General features: G+C 46.3%; 1 protein-coding gene across 1 annotated transcript in view; it reads right to left on the minus strand.

Annotated features, from left to right (window-relative positions):
* Positions 1–9,529, minus strand: part of ELOVL5 (ELOVL fatty acid elongase 5) — a 69,587-nt gene extending 60,058 nt beyond the window's left edge. The window contains exon 1 of the mRNA XM_054991315.1: positions 9,346–9,529. The gene's annotated coding sequence lies outside the window, so the exon portion shown is untranslated. The remainder of the gene's footprint in view (positions 1–9,345) is intronic.
* Between the last annotated feature and the right edge of the window lie 3,888 nt (positions 9,530–13,417).

Here is a 13,417-nt window from a genome sequence, read left to right on the forward strand (position 1 = left end):
GGAAAACTTCTACAGATATGTGAGAAGCAAATGCAAGGTAAAAGAGGCAATTGGACTGCTGTTGGGAGTAGATGGAGAGACTCTGATGCAAGACAGAGAAAAAGCAGACAGGCTTAATGACTTTTTTGCCTCTGTTTTCTCCCTGAAGAACTCAGGCACATCTAGAGATAGTAGAAAATGTGGCAGGACACCTGAGTGGCTAATTGACATTGACAGAGAGGTACTGGAGAGGCATCCGGCTGCACTGGATGAATACAAATCCCCTGGGCCGGATGGGGTGCACCCAAGAGCGCTGAAAGAACTTTCCAGAGAACTTGCAGAACCCCTGTCCATCATCTTCAAGGCCTCCTGGAGGACTGGGGATGTGCCACAAGATTGGAGAAGAGCGAATGTTATCCCAATCTTTAAGAAAGGGAGGAAGGATGACCCCGGAAACTACAGGCCAGTCAGCCTGACTTCTGTTGCTGGGAAGATATTAGAACAGATTTTAAAGGGATCAATCTGTAAGCATCTGAAGGACCGCTCAGTGATCCGGGGAAGTCAGCATGGTTTTGTTCCTAACAGATCTTGCCAGACCAACCTGGTTTCCTTCTTTGATCAAGTGACCAGCTTACTGGATCGGGGGAACTCTGTTGACGTGATTTATCTGGATTTCAGTAAAGCTTTTGATAAGGTCCCCCATGACATTCTGATGGGCAAACTGGAAGACTGTGGAGTAGACTATAGGACAGTTCGGTGGATAGGGAACTGGTTGGAGGACCACACTCAAAGAGTGGTGGTCAACAGCGTTTCATCAGATTGGAGGGAGGTGTCCAGTGGGGTGCCGTAGGGCTCGGTTTTGGGCCCGGTACTTTTCAATATTTTTATCAATGATCTGGATGAAGGAGTGCAAGGGCTGATCATTAAATTTGCTGATGATACCAAATTGGGAGGGGTAGGAAACACCCAAGAAGATAGAATTAAAATTCAACAAGACCTGAATACTCTGGAGAAGTGGGCAGCTGTGAATAGGATGCAATTCAACATAGACAAGTGCACAGTATTACATCTGGGCCACAAAAATGAGAAGCACAAATACTGGATGGGGGATACACTTCTGGGCAGTAGTATATGTGAAAGGGATCTTGGGGTAAGAGTGGACTGTAAACTGAATATGAGCAGTCAGTGTGATGCGGTGGCAAAAAAGGCTAATTCAATCCTGGGTTGTATCAAAGGGGCCATAGCATCGAAATCGCAGGAGGTCATAGCACCTCTCTATACTGCCTTGGTCAGGCCACACCTGGAGTATTGTGTGCAGTTCTGGAGGCCTCACTTCAAAAAAGATGTGGACAAAATCGAGAGGGTGCAGAGGAGAGAGACGAGGATGATCAGGGGTCTGGAGACTGAGCCCTACGAGGAAAGGCTGAGGGCCTTGGGAATGTTTAGTTTGGAGAAGAGGAGGTTGAGGGGGGACATGATGGCTCTCTTTAAATATTTGAAAGGCTGTCATTTGGAGGAGGGCAGGGAGCAGTTCCAGTTGGCAGCAGAGGGTAGGACGCGAAGCAATGGGCTAAAACTACATGCACAAAGGTACCGACTGGATATTAGGAAAAACTTTTTCACCGTCAGAGTAGTTCAAAAGTGGAATCAGCTGCCTAGGGAGGTGGTGAGCTCCCCCTCACTGGCAGTTTTCAAGAAGAGGCTGGATGAATACTTGTCAGAGGTGCTTTAGGCTGATCCTGCACTGGGCAGGGGGTTGGACTAGATGGTCTGTATGGCCCCTTCCAACTCTATGATTCTATGATTCTATGTGTTAAGGCTCCATTGCCCTCTGAACTTCCAGGAACTTTTTGAGTTTACACAGAGCTTAAAGGAAGCATATTTTTATATCATACACAGCAAGCCTATTCTTGCATTTTTAACTCACACACACTTATCCAAAATCTGAAAAGAATGAAGCAAACTAAGTACAATGCTTGAGAATTCCAACCAACCAACTTCCATTCTTGCACAAATAATTGTACAATTGAAACCGCTGCATGGAGTTTCATCCTGAAGATATTTTGCTACCCAAGAAGCTGCAAGAAATGTAGAGGAACTCAGCTACTGACAACAACTGATGGGATTCTCTTAGCTGCTTCCTCCATGTCTCCCATCTCAAGAACCCATTACTGCTCTACATCACAGAAGTTCTCCAGAATATATGAGAGTCGACCTTTAATCATGACAACCATGATTGGCAAATCTTACATGGCAATTTTCCCCTTCAAGTGTCCCCTTCAAATTATCTCAGCCAACGTAGTTGTTATCTCAGTAAATATGTGCTCTCAGCTATCTCCATTCTCAGCCTATAGGATCAATGGGTGGATCTGGTATTCATCTTCTCTCAACCCAATCTATCTCACAAGATTACTGCAATAAGAAGCGTTATACAGCACTTTGACTATGTGAGCAATAATGACAGGATCAAGAAATTACCTAAACAGGGCTCTTTGACAAGAAATAGTCAACTAGAATTAACAAGCCCTCAGCAAAGAAGGATACATCAGAGACTTCTACTAGAGATGTTTATTTAATCTCTTACATTGGGGTAATCCATGTGTAGCCGATTTGTGCATCCTAGTAACGAACTCACTGTATAGACTGCCAGTGTGGTGTAGCGGTTAAAGTGTTGGACTAGGATCTGGGAGAACCAGGTTCAAATCCCTCTCTGCCATGGAAGCTTGCTGGGCGACCTTGGACAAGTTACACCTACCTCACAGGGTTGTTGTGGGGGAAAACAGAGGAGAGGAGAATCATGCAAGCTACCTTGGGTGCCCACTGGGGAAAGTTGGGGTATAAATGAAGTTAAAAAAAATTAAACCCTTGAGATTAAAAATGAAAATAGGAACACTTTTTGTTTTCACAGTCATTAACATTTCCGTTTCAAGAACATTATCCATGTGTTCAAAGCTGCTATGGACCATTTCCACCGGGTTCAATGGTGTTGGGAAGCAGTTTATCTTGCTATCCCTCAGGATTGTAGTACATTTCCAAGCTTTTCTCTGACCACTTTCAAACCTGCTTTGATGTCAAATTCTGGAAAAGATTGCCGTACAGCCTGGATGGGTGCCACGGGGGTAGGAAAGTTTGGACTTTTCTGCCCACAAGGCAGCTAGTTTTCCTGACACTGTTCCCTCCGTGGCCATTTCCTCGGCTGCCACCAATGGTCTTTTTTTTAAAAAAAAATCAGCAATTAAACACAAACACTCGCCAAACCCAAACAAGCACCTAACCCAAAGCAAACTTACAAAATACATAAAAATAAAAACATTAAAAATATTAAAATCCAGCAATAAAAACCCAGCCCAGCATAAAACAGACCACGAAAACAGACTACTGACAGCTTAAGGTAAGTTTCCAGACTAAAATTGTGTTTTAAAAAAATCAACCACTTAACTGAAAGCTTGGGTGAACCCAGCAATGTTTTAGAATAGAACCTAAAAGAAAGCAAGGTAGGTGCCAGGCCAGACTCAAGGGGAAGATAAGCAAGGTGTCACTACTCACAAAGCCCAGTCTCTGGTTGCCACCTGCCTCACCTCTGAAGACAAGGGCGCACAGAGCAGGGCACGTGAGGCAGATCTTAACTTGGCCAATATCGGAGGAGGTGGTCCTTCAACTATCCTGGCATATGCCTTTTAGGGCTTCCAAGGTAAGAACCACACTCTGAATTGCACCCAGAATCAAATAGGCAGCGAGCACAGAACTTTCAGCATTGAGGCGATACGATCCTTGTATCCCACCCCTGACAATAGCCTGGCTGCTGCATTTTCAAGGAGCTGATGTTTCCAGACAATGTTCAAATGCAGCCCCCATATAAAGTGCATTACAATAATCTGACCTGGATGTAATCAGAGCATGGATTGCTGTGATTGGATCACAGTAGCCAGATTACGTTTTTTGAGGAACGGCCACGTGTATCAGCCAAAGCTGTGCTTTTACTTTTGTTTCTTTAAAGTTCAAAAGTTGCTCAGAGGCTAATTCCCTCCCCAATGCATCATATGAAACCTTCATCAGAAGTGACAAGTGAAAACATCTCCATTTGAGACAGTTTCACATAAGCCAGAAGCACAGCACCAGGTTATGTAGTCCCCTGGAAGGGAAAGAAAGATCACATATCCAGATGTATGGCATCTCTCAGCTCCCATGGCTGCATGTGGGAACTCTGGTGAAGGAAAAGGGCACTTCGCATAAACATAACCCCTTATACAAACCACCACCAGACAAGTCTAATAACACAAGTAGAAAGGGAAAACTGGTATCTTTTCTCAGGTACTCTACCAAAAATACCCACAGTGTTATACCTGAAGCTGCAGGACAAGACACTCACACTGAAAGGGGGCCTTCCCTGGGGATGTGAACCCATCTCAAGACAGGACCCTTGAACATCCTCTGTATATCCCCTGCTACTCCAAGGTGTACAGAATATTCTAATGTCCATGACTACAGACACCCATCCCCTGCCCAAATATGAGGGCCAGATACTGGACCAACAGCCCTCTCTATTTTAAACAGGTAAGAGAAGCACAATCATCTTAGCTGGCGCGCACTGAGCACTCTTCTTGTGATGAACTGCTTCTCCCAGAATCAGGCCTAGGGCATACAGAAATGGAAAACTAGTACCTACTGCCCAACTTCCGATGAAACTCACTAGACAGAATGAGCAAGCATTTTTAACCTTAGGGCTATCCACGGACAAATGTGAATGGGGCATGGGGAAAGGAAGATCTAGGTAGCAGCACACTCGCCAAACCCAAACAAGCACCTAATCATAGGTTATGTCTGCCACGGCATACTTTTCTATTCTAATAACCCCCCTCTCTCCAGAGGCAACCAGGCAGCCATTTAACACAAAGATATGCAAGAATGCTACCTCTCCCCAAAGCCAAGCAGACATGTCTAGTAGGAAAACAATTGCTCCTAATAGTAAGCTACTATCTACTGCCTGCCTTTCTTTTAAGGATTACAGAGCAGCATGCACAACACACATTTCATTTATTTGTAAGGTACGTATGCTAGGAAAAAGTAACTCAAAGCCCACCCAATGACTGCCACAGCAAAGATGGGGATTCAGACTCATGTGCCAGCTACTATATACCACTCAGCACTGGACATGATGCAGTACTCTAATTCGGATCAGGGCAATGGCACCTGGGCAGAGGGTGCCCGGGTGTCATTGCCTCAGTGCCACAAGATATAAAAGAGCCAGTTTGGTGTAGTGGTTAAGAGTGGCAGCACTCTAATCTGAAGAACCAGGTTTGATTTCCCGCTCCTCCACTCAAAGCCAGCTGGGTGACCTTGGGTCAGTCACAGCTCTCGGAGCTCTCTCAGTTCCACCCACCTCACAGGGTGACTGTTGTGAGAATAACAACAACACTCTAACAAACTGCTCTGAATGGGTGTTAAGTTGTCCTGATAAATCAAATATTATTATTACAAGTAAATTAGTAGGCATTTTGATGAATTTTAAAAAGGCAGCTTTTAATATATCAATTTCAATCTGTAATTGGTTGTGTGGCTGCAAATCTGTTTGGAGGGCAGACTTTCTGACCATTGCTGTGAGCTTTGGTGCCTCATGCAGGACTCCAACATCTCTCAAATGGGAAGAGTGGCTATGGGGTCTCCATACAGGCCTCTAACACACCGGGCTCTGGAGTTATCTGGCTGCTGTCCTTCTCCGCCTGATCTAATTTTTTCTACCTTCATGCTTTGGGTGGCCCTAATCTTTTTTCTGACAAAAGGGTTGCTACGCCCTTTCCTGTTCTGTGGCTGGTTGTGTTTGGTTTTCTGGGGATGTGACCATCCAAGAGCTTGTTGCTGAAGGCAGCAGCAGCCCCTCCTATCAGCTGGGCTGGACAGGCCTCTGGTAATGGGGCTGTTTATGTGAAAGTCAGCATATAACGAAGAGGGTGACATCGCCATGCTGTTTGTGCAATCACCACATACCGATGAACACCTTCCACACATGACTCTTTTGAGGCATACTCCTTTCACAGCAGCTCATCCCTCAAAATTGCAACTTCCTCTGTTATGTCTACAGTTGTTCTCATGTGATCCATTTATTGTTGCTGGAAATGCACAGGACTGCAGCCATGCTACACTGTTTGCAAGGCCATAGGATTAGCCAGCCACCATGCACAGATGCAAGACCTCACTATCCTCTTTCCCTGTGTGATGTAATCATTTTTTTCCGAGGAAAAGACCTTGCCTGGAGAGCAAACCTCCTTGCTGACTAAGCAATGGTATTAGTTTTCCTTATCAACAAAAAAGATCTCTGCAATACAGAATTATTTGATGTTCAAAGTCTAAGAGCAACTAAATTCTTGATGCAGAGATTTTTACTTTTTCAGCTAATGTGGCAACATGTCTCCCATACTGGTTTTTGATCTATGCTGTTCAATAAATTAGATTTTAATATGTGCATTGCAAGCTAAAGAAAGGGAGCTACCACATTTTGCAAATTTGTATCTGATCAGAAAAATCTCAAGAAGCAAAACTTGTACAAAAAAAAAATCTCTCTTAACTGAGCCTCTGTATTTGCATTTCTCTGCCCAATAAAAATATTCTAGTGCAATTTGTATAATCCTACAAGTGGAAAGTAAACATCACTCTTTTGGGGTTTCCTGCTTCCTCCCAGGCACATTAGTAGATGGTTGCACTCGCAAGCAGATGTTACGGGACACTTCTGACAGGCAAGCTTTGCTTTCTAGCACTTGGTCTAGCATTATGGCTTTGAAAAAAATGTTTCCCTTCTTATTCTCTCCTTGGTTGAAGGTGGATGATGACTTGTGAACGGGTATTTTTGTCTTTTTCTAATGGGGGCATTTTTCTAATTGTTTCTTAGAGGGGGTATATGGCCTCCTTAGGGGGCAATCCACAAATCTGGAGGGGTATTCAGAACACTGGAGGACAAACAGACGGCATTTGGGATTTTAGGTAGCCCTTTCTCTCCACTTATAGCGCTTCTGGACAGCGGGCAAAGGAGAGTTGTTTTAGACTGTTGACTCCAACACAGTCTCTGGTGGCAAAGAATACAATCTTCCAACTGCACTTTACTCCATTCTACGACTGTCAACTTGACTGTGCCGATCCACATTACAGTAACGTCATGTCTTGATTGTTGCCGTTGCTTTACAGAGGGCTGCTCTTGAAGACAATGCAAAAGCTACATTTAATACAGAATGAGGCAGCCCATTTATTATAAGGGGTTAGCTGCAGGGAACTATCTGATAGCATTTTACAATCATTGCACTTATGGGTGTATTTGTTTATTTAAAATATTTGTATGCTGCCTTTCCACTCAAAACAGGGTTCCCAAGGCAGCAAACATCCAATAAATTAAAAGGACATTCTAAAACAATTTAAATTTAAAACATTTAAAATGGTATTAGAACAATTCAATAAATATGGCCTCAAATATACAACACAAAGCAGAGGGAGGAGTGCTGATAACAATTGCTGGGGATATGCCAGATAGAACAAAAAAAGCCTTCACTCGCTGGTGGAAGGCAGCTGTAGAGGGGGAGAGAAGAATCTCCCTGGAAAGGGAGTTCCAAAGTTTTGGTGTCACTACTGAGAAGGCCCGTTCTGGGCTTGCAACCTCTTTCGCTTCATATGGTGGGGGCCTCCAAAAGCACGGCCTCCAAAGATGACCAGAGTGAACAGGTAGATACAGGTGGGAGAAGTCATTTCTGGATCCAAGTTAAGAACTACTGTTCTGCAGCATACAAGTTGCACGTGTGACCTTCCCTTAAGATTCCTTAATAAAATATTATTTTATTTTAAAAATACTCAAAGAGAGGGACATTTTGGGCAGTATACTTTGATGTTTCCTCTTCCCTGCTTAAAGTTTCCACAGTCTGGGGCTGGGAAGTTTTTGAAATTCTTGTGATCTGTTGTTCAAAGAACATAACCTCCCTCATACCTAAAAAAAAAGGTTTAGAACTTCAAAAAGTTCTTTATAAACTTTGTAATCAGTACATTTTGAAGTCATTACTGCTGTTACCACACAAGTCACAGGACAGCACTCATTACATTTTAAAAAGCTCCTTCCAAATAGCCAGAGTTAAAGGAGAATACATTGTAAGTAGTAGTCTATGGGAAACAGATTATTCCAAATGAGAAGAAAGCCAAACATCTTTCTGTGCAGCATGCTTTCCCAATTCAATTTTTCTAGTTAACCTGAGGTTGACATTTATGACATAAGGGTCACTGACACAATCAATCCCAGTCTAGGGCACCAATTTATAAGTATTCTTCAAAACTTCCTAGGAAGGAAATAGATACCTCTCTTCATTAAAGGACCAAGTTAAACTTTGGATCCAACACCTTGCCTCAGAAAGAATACCTCCAAGCATATTGCTTCTGCTCAGAAAAATTCTACCTCTACATCACTTGTGGAGAACATTCAGGGATGGACGCCCTTAAGACTACTTGTGGGCTCTCCAGAGCTGGTAATCACAGTCAAATGGATGTGCAGAGGTCAGAGTTTTCCAACACTGAAGGAACTCTCACTTTCTCGCCTCTGAGTAGCAAATACAGCTCGCTGGCCAACTGCATGCATCAGTGATCCTGACTTCTGAGGAGAACCAGGCTTGGCCGGCCCGCACACGCTCACGCTCACTCCTCTAAGCAGAGAGCGCTGCAGCCCTCGCAGCACTCGGTGCCCCTGGCGGAGAGGAAGACGCAGCACTTGGTCTGCGCCCTCAAACTTACTCCACAGCAGCCGCCTCGCCTGCCCCGCTGCTCGCTCCGGCCTGGAGCAATAACGGGCTGCCGGCAGCAGGGCGGATGCACGTGCAGCAGTGCTCCGACGCCCGCCCGGAGCGAAGCGGTTTTAATTTTTTTGCAGACGGCGAAAGCGCACACACGCGCGCCCCGCTCGGATGAAGGCTGCCTGGAAACAAGCCCCGCTTCCCTCCGCCCTCCCGCCCAGCCCAGCCCGCTTCCGAGCAGCCCCCTCAACAGCCAGCCGTGTCTGTCAGCGGATCCCAGCCAACCACCGGCCGCTCCTCGCATGGGCTGATGCGAGGGTGGGGTGGCGGATCCGGCAGCGCCCGTGTCCCCGCGCGCTCCTACCCCTCGCATCGTCGCAAGATCGGCTCCGGCTGCTGCCTTGTGCTCGCCCGGGCCGGCCCAGCGCCCCAGCCAACGGCTGGCCGCAACAAGCGGGAAGGGAACGGAGTATTCTCCCCTCTCCCTCCAAGAGCAGCATCCGCCCTGCAAAGCAACAGCTGGGCGCCTGCCTGCCTGCCTGCCTGCCGCCCGCGAGAGTTGCAACCGGGGCCCAGCCTAGAGCTGCTTGCTAATACTAAGCCGGCGCCTTACCTTCTCCTCGAACTCAGCAGCGAGCAAATCGAAGTCGGCCGTGGATCCCAGCGAAAAGGAAGGCGGAGAAGTAGCGGCAGCAGAAGCCAGTCCGGCTCAGTCACGCTGCGGAGGCGGGGAAGGGAAGCAGGGGCGGGGTCCGGAGCCGCGGGCTCCGGCACCGCTAGAAAGGACGGAAGAAGGGAAGAGAGAGCGATTCCCAGGCTAAATTGTGGGCTGATTGTGACGTCACAGAGGCGGCGGGAGGCAAATAGGAAGGGATCTGGCAAGGGGTGACTATGACGTTACGCTGCCTGTGTCGGGAGCGGGCGATGGAGCAGGAGGGAGGGGGGAACCCGTTTGGAGAGCAAAGACTAAATCCGAGGCAGGCATCGGTGTCTCGCTGTAATGCTGCAATCCGGCGCGCATTTTTCACCCCAGGACAGGCATCCTTCTTTGGAAATTAATCTCTTGGCATTGGTTCCCCATTAAGGCTGCAATCTTATATAGATTATTTCCGAGAAGTTGCCGCGTTACTTTTGTTGCCAGAACTAATAAACAGGAGTTTTGTTGTGTGTTAAAGATTAGCAAAATTTTATTGCCGCATAAACTTTGGTGGATTCGCGCTTATTATATATATATATGAACCTGCATAAAGTTTCAGCCTATCTCTGCATTGGATTGGGCTCCACTTTGAATGGGATTGGGGGGGTTGAGAAAAAGTATTCTGCCCAACGTAACGGGTTTTATTTTCAAGGAAATATGCATCGAATTGAACCGGGGGGGGGGGTCTGTTGAAGATAAGTTTAGAGGCTGTAATTCTATGCATATTTACTTAGGAGTAAGATTTATGGAACTCAATGGGGATTACAACGAGGCCGCTCAAATTAAACTAGACCTCTCGCAGTATACTTCCCAAACGCGCGTTGCTTCAGCTCCGGAACTGCAGATGATTTGCTCTGATAATCGCAACCTAAGTGGGATGGCTTCAGATGAGACAAACTGATGATCCTGAAAGAAAGGAATCGCCCGAAGTAACGCAGAAGGTGACACGCACCAAGTTACTCGCAAGTAAGCCCCATTGACCTCCAGGCTCCTTGTTCCTAAGTAACGCACCTTACAGGAGCGCGCCGCCGATGGGTGTAATTGGTAAATAAACAAGCCAGACGCCTGCCCAGGCTGGCGGCGAGAGTAGTTTAACCTCAGAGAAGGAGAAAGGCGTGGTGGAGAGGGCCGCCTGTCTGGGAAGGAGGGCCGATTGTATCACGGATCGTAGGGTGAGCGGGGGCTAATTCGGAAGCAATGAGGGCCTGACGAGCGAGGCGCGCAGGGGCTGCCCGCAGGCTGACCCTGCGGGAGTCTGGCACTTCGCGGCTCCACGCTGGCTGCCCCTTTGCTCCCCGGCGCTGGAGGCGGCCTCTTCTGACATTGCCCCCTGCGCCGCGGCGGGTGAGCTCAGGCAACAGCTCGCTTTTCTCCTGGAGGCGGAGAACCTCATCCTTGGCTCGGAGCCGGCCTTCCCCCTCTCTAATCTCTCCCCCCCCCCATCCCCCGCTCGGCCGGGGCAGGGGGCGGGGCTCAGCGGCACTCGCTTTTGTTTCTCCCCCTCTGGCGGGTCACCCCATGGAGCCGGCCGCAGAGGCGGCCAATGGGAGCCGCGAGGGGAGGTGCCGAGGAGGGGGCTCCTGAGGTCTGACCCAGGCAGTCCCCGGGGGAGGTCACTCGACTGGCTGCCAGGGTGAAAGGTTGGCATGGCCAGTGGTTGGGCAACTAGTGGGTGGGGAGGAATGCACTCTGTGTGTATTCTGTTTTTCATGTCTGTGTAACACCTGATGTATATAATCCCGTCCACACTATTTTTTTAGCCATCCTTTACATAAAACTGGAGAAAAAGCTCCAAGATGCTTTTTAGTGGATTCTGTAGGAAACTATGGATGTCATGAATGAAATTACCCAGTTTTGCACAGAGACTGATTTTACACACTTGCAGTAAAAAGGCTGGTTTTTTAAAATGCAAACCTTTGAGTTACACAGAGCTGTTATATACAGGCAGAATAATGAAGCATTCTATAAACTTGATAAAACTTGCTTACTCTTACAGCAATCAGAAACTGATTGGAACAGAATGTTCTCAATGACAAAGAAGTCCCAAGTTCCCACAATCAAGATAACTATGCGTACAAGCCATTTGGCTTTTGAAAAAACAACCATGAAAAACTTCAGATTCCTTTCTAAACCCAGCAAAACGCCTAATTAAGTCCAAAACTCAGAATCCCTGAATCACCACACAATTCAGATGTGCTTTTGTGTTCAAAGGCTTTAGCTGGCGTTTCTTCCCCATCCTCTGGAAAGGACTCAGGGCAGGCAACCAGATGCATTGTGCATTATTGCACACTTCTGGCAGACGGTGAGTGCGCTGCTGGCTCAAGGTCACCTGTGGAGGTTGGAGATTTCAAATGCCAGAATCTCTCATGCAAACACAACTTTCTGTCTTCCTGTATGAAATCAGTTCTTTTCCTGTTGTAACTGCTGCTGACTGCAATGAAACCGAGGGATCAGAGTCCCCAGACAACACCACAGTCAGGTGAGGGGAGTGGACATCATGCCACTTAGATAAGATCAGCTTTTTCAAACATGTTATTTATTGACAATTTATTGACAATTAACCATACAGTAAACATCCCTCCATCCTTATGCCTCCAGATGAAACCAGTCATTCATGAAAGTACATTCGTTCAAATACATTCTGCCAGCCAACAGTTTAAACACTCTATATAGACATTTAACTTTTTACAACCACTCTTAGATCAGTCTTTACATATCACTTTAAGCTGCTAATTTTTTGCTTAATATAATCATTGTTAAGGCATGCGGGCACGCACACACACACACACACACACACACGTTACACAGGATAGAGTTCTGTAACTGGCCACTATCAACAATGTCATGCAATGTGCCTTTGCTTGGTGCATATGTAGAACAGGAGGCTTCAAGAGCAATCTTAAGCAGGTGTACCCGGAAATGAGTCTTATGTTCTTCAATGGCTCTTCTCGTAGTGCAGTCCTAAGAACACTTTTCCTGGAAGTAAGCTTTACTAAATAGACCTGAATAGATCTCCTTAAGATTGTTGCACTCAGGAGTCATGACCAAATGTTAGTAGTCTCTTAATCTTGCTTGGATCAAGCTCTTCAGAGCTGCAGAGATTAAAACCAGCAACTTTCATTATGCTTGGGAGCTAGTGCTGAGACTGGAACTTCCATCCTTGGCCATTCCACAAAAAGGCAGGTTGCAAGCTTTCTCGCCTCTGGCAGAGTCCAAACAGGCACTCAGGACTGTCTGCTACAGAGCACACTGCAGAGGAACAGCTAGTGGATGGATGGGGCTTGCTGCTGACAGTTATGAAGACTGCAGAATGTGGTCTCATTTTGCAGCTGGAGATCTGATTGCTAACCAGTTATGAGGACTGCCATCTCTTGCGGTCTGCAAATTAGCCATCAACAGCGACAGCAATTATTACAGGGCAGGATTCGAATGGATGCTGGGACTGAGAGCAGCTTGCCCGTGTTGGGTTATTGTGGGTAAAGCGGACTTTAAACTGTGTGACCTTCAGAACTGGTATTTGTAGTGAAGTCATTCCACTGATTTGGGGACTCTTGATATATGAAATGAATTAGTACTGAGGGAGTATTTCCATTAGCGCTGCAATGATGATTTGCTCTTCAGAGCCAGCTCTTAGCCAGACTCTCTCCATCATGTCTCCCTGCATGATGATATTAAATTACATACTGGTGAGAGTCCAAGGTTTATGTGCCAGATTCTATATTGGATTGGAATCATTAGAGAGGTCTTCATTAAATAACCCAGGATTCATTAATAAGGATTCTTAGATGTGATTCTAGAATGCTCTTCTTTAAAAATAAATACTTGATTTTAACATACAAGGAAATACTTTTAAGATTCAGAGCACAGTAGTGGTTAGAATATCATACTAGGATCTAAAAGTCCCAGGTTTGAATTCTCATTCTGCCATGGAAGTTTGCTGGATGACTTTGGACCAGTCACAAACTCTTACCCTAACCTACCTCACAGG

Source organism: Eublepharis macularius, chromosome 1, assembly GCF_028583425.1.
Source record: "Eublepharis macularius isolate TG4126 chromosome 1, MPM_Emac_v1.0, whole genome shotgun sequence".
Classification (NCBI taxonomy): Eukaryota; Metazoa; Chordata; class Lepidosauria; order Squamata; family Eublepharidae; genus Eublepharis; species Eublepharis macularius.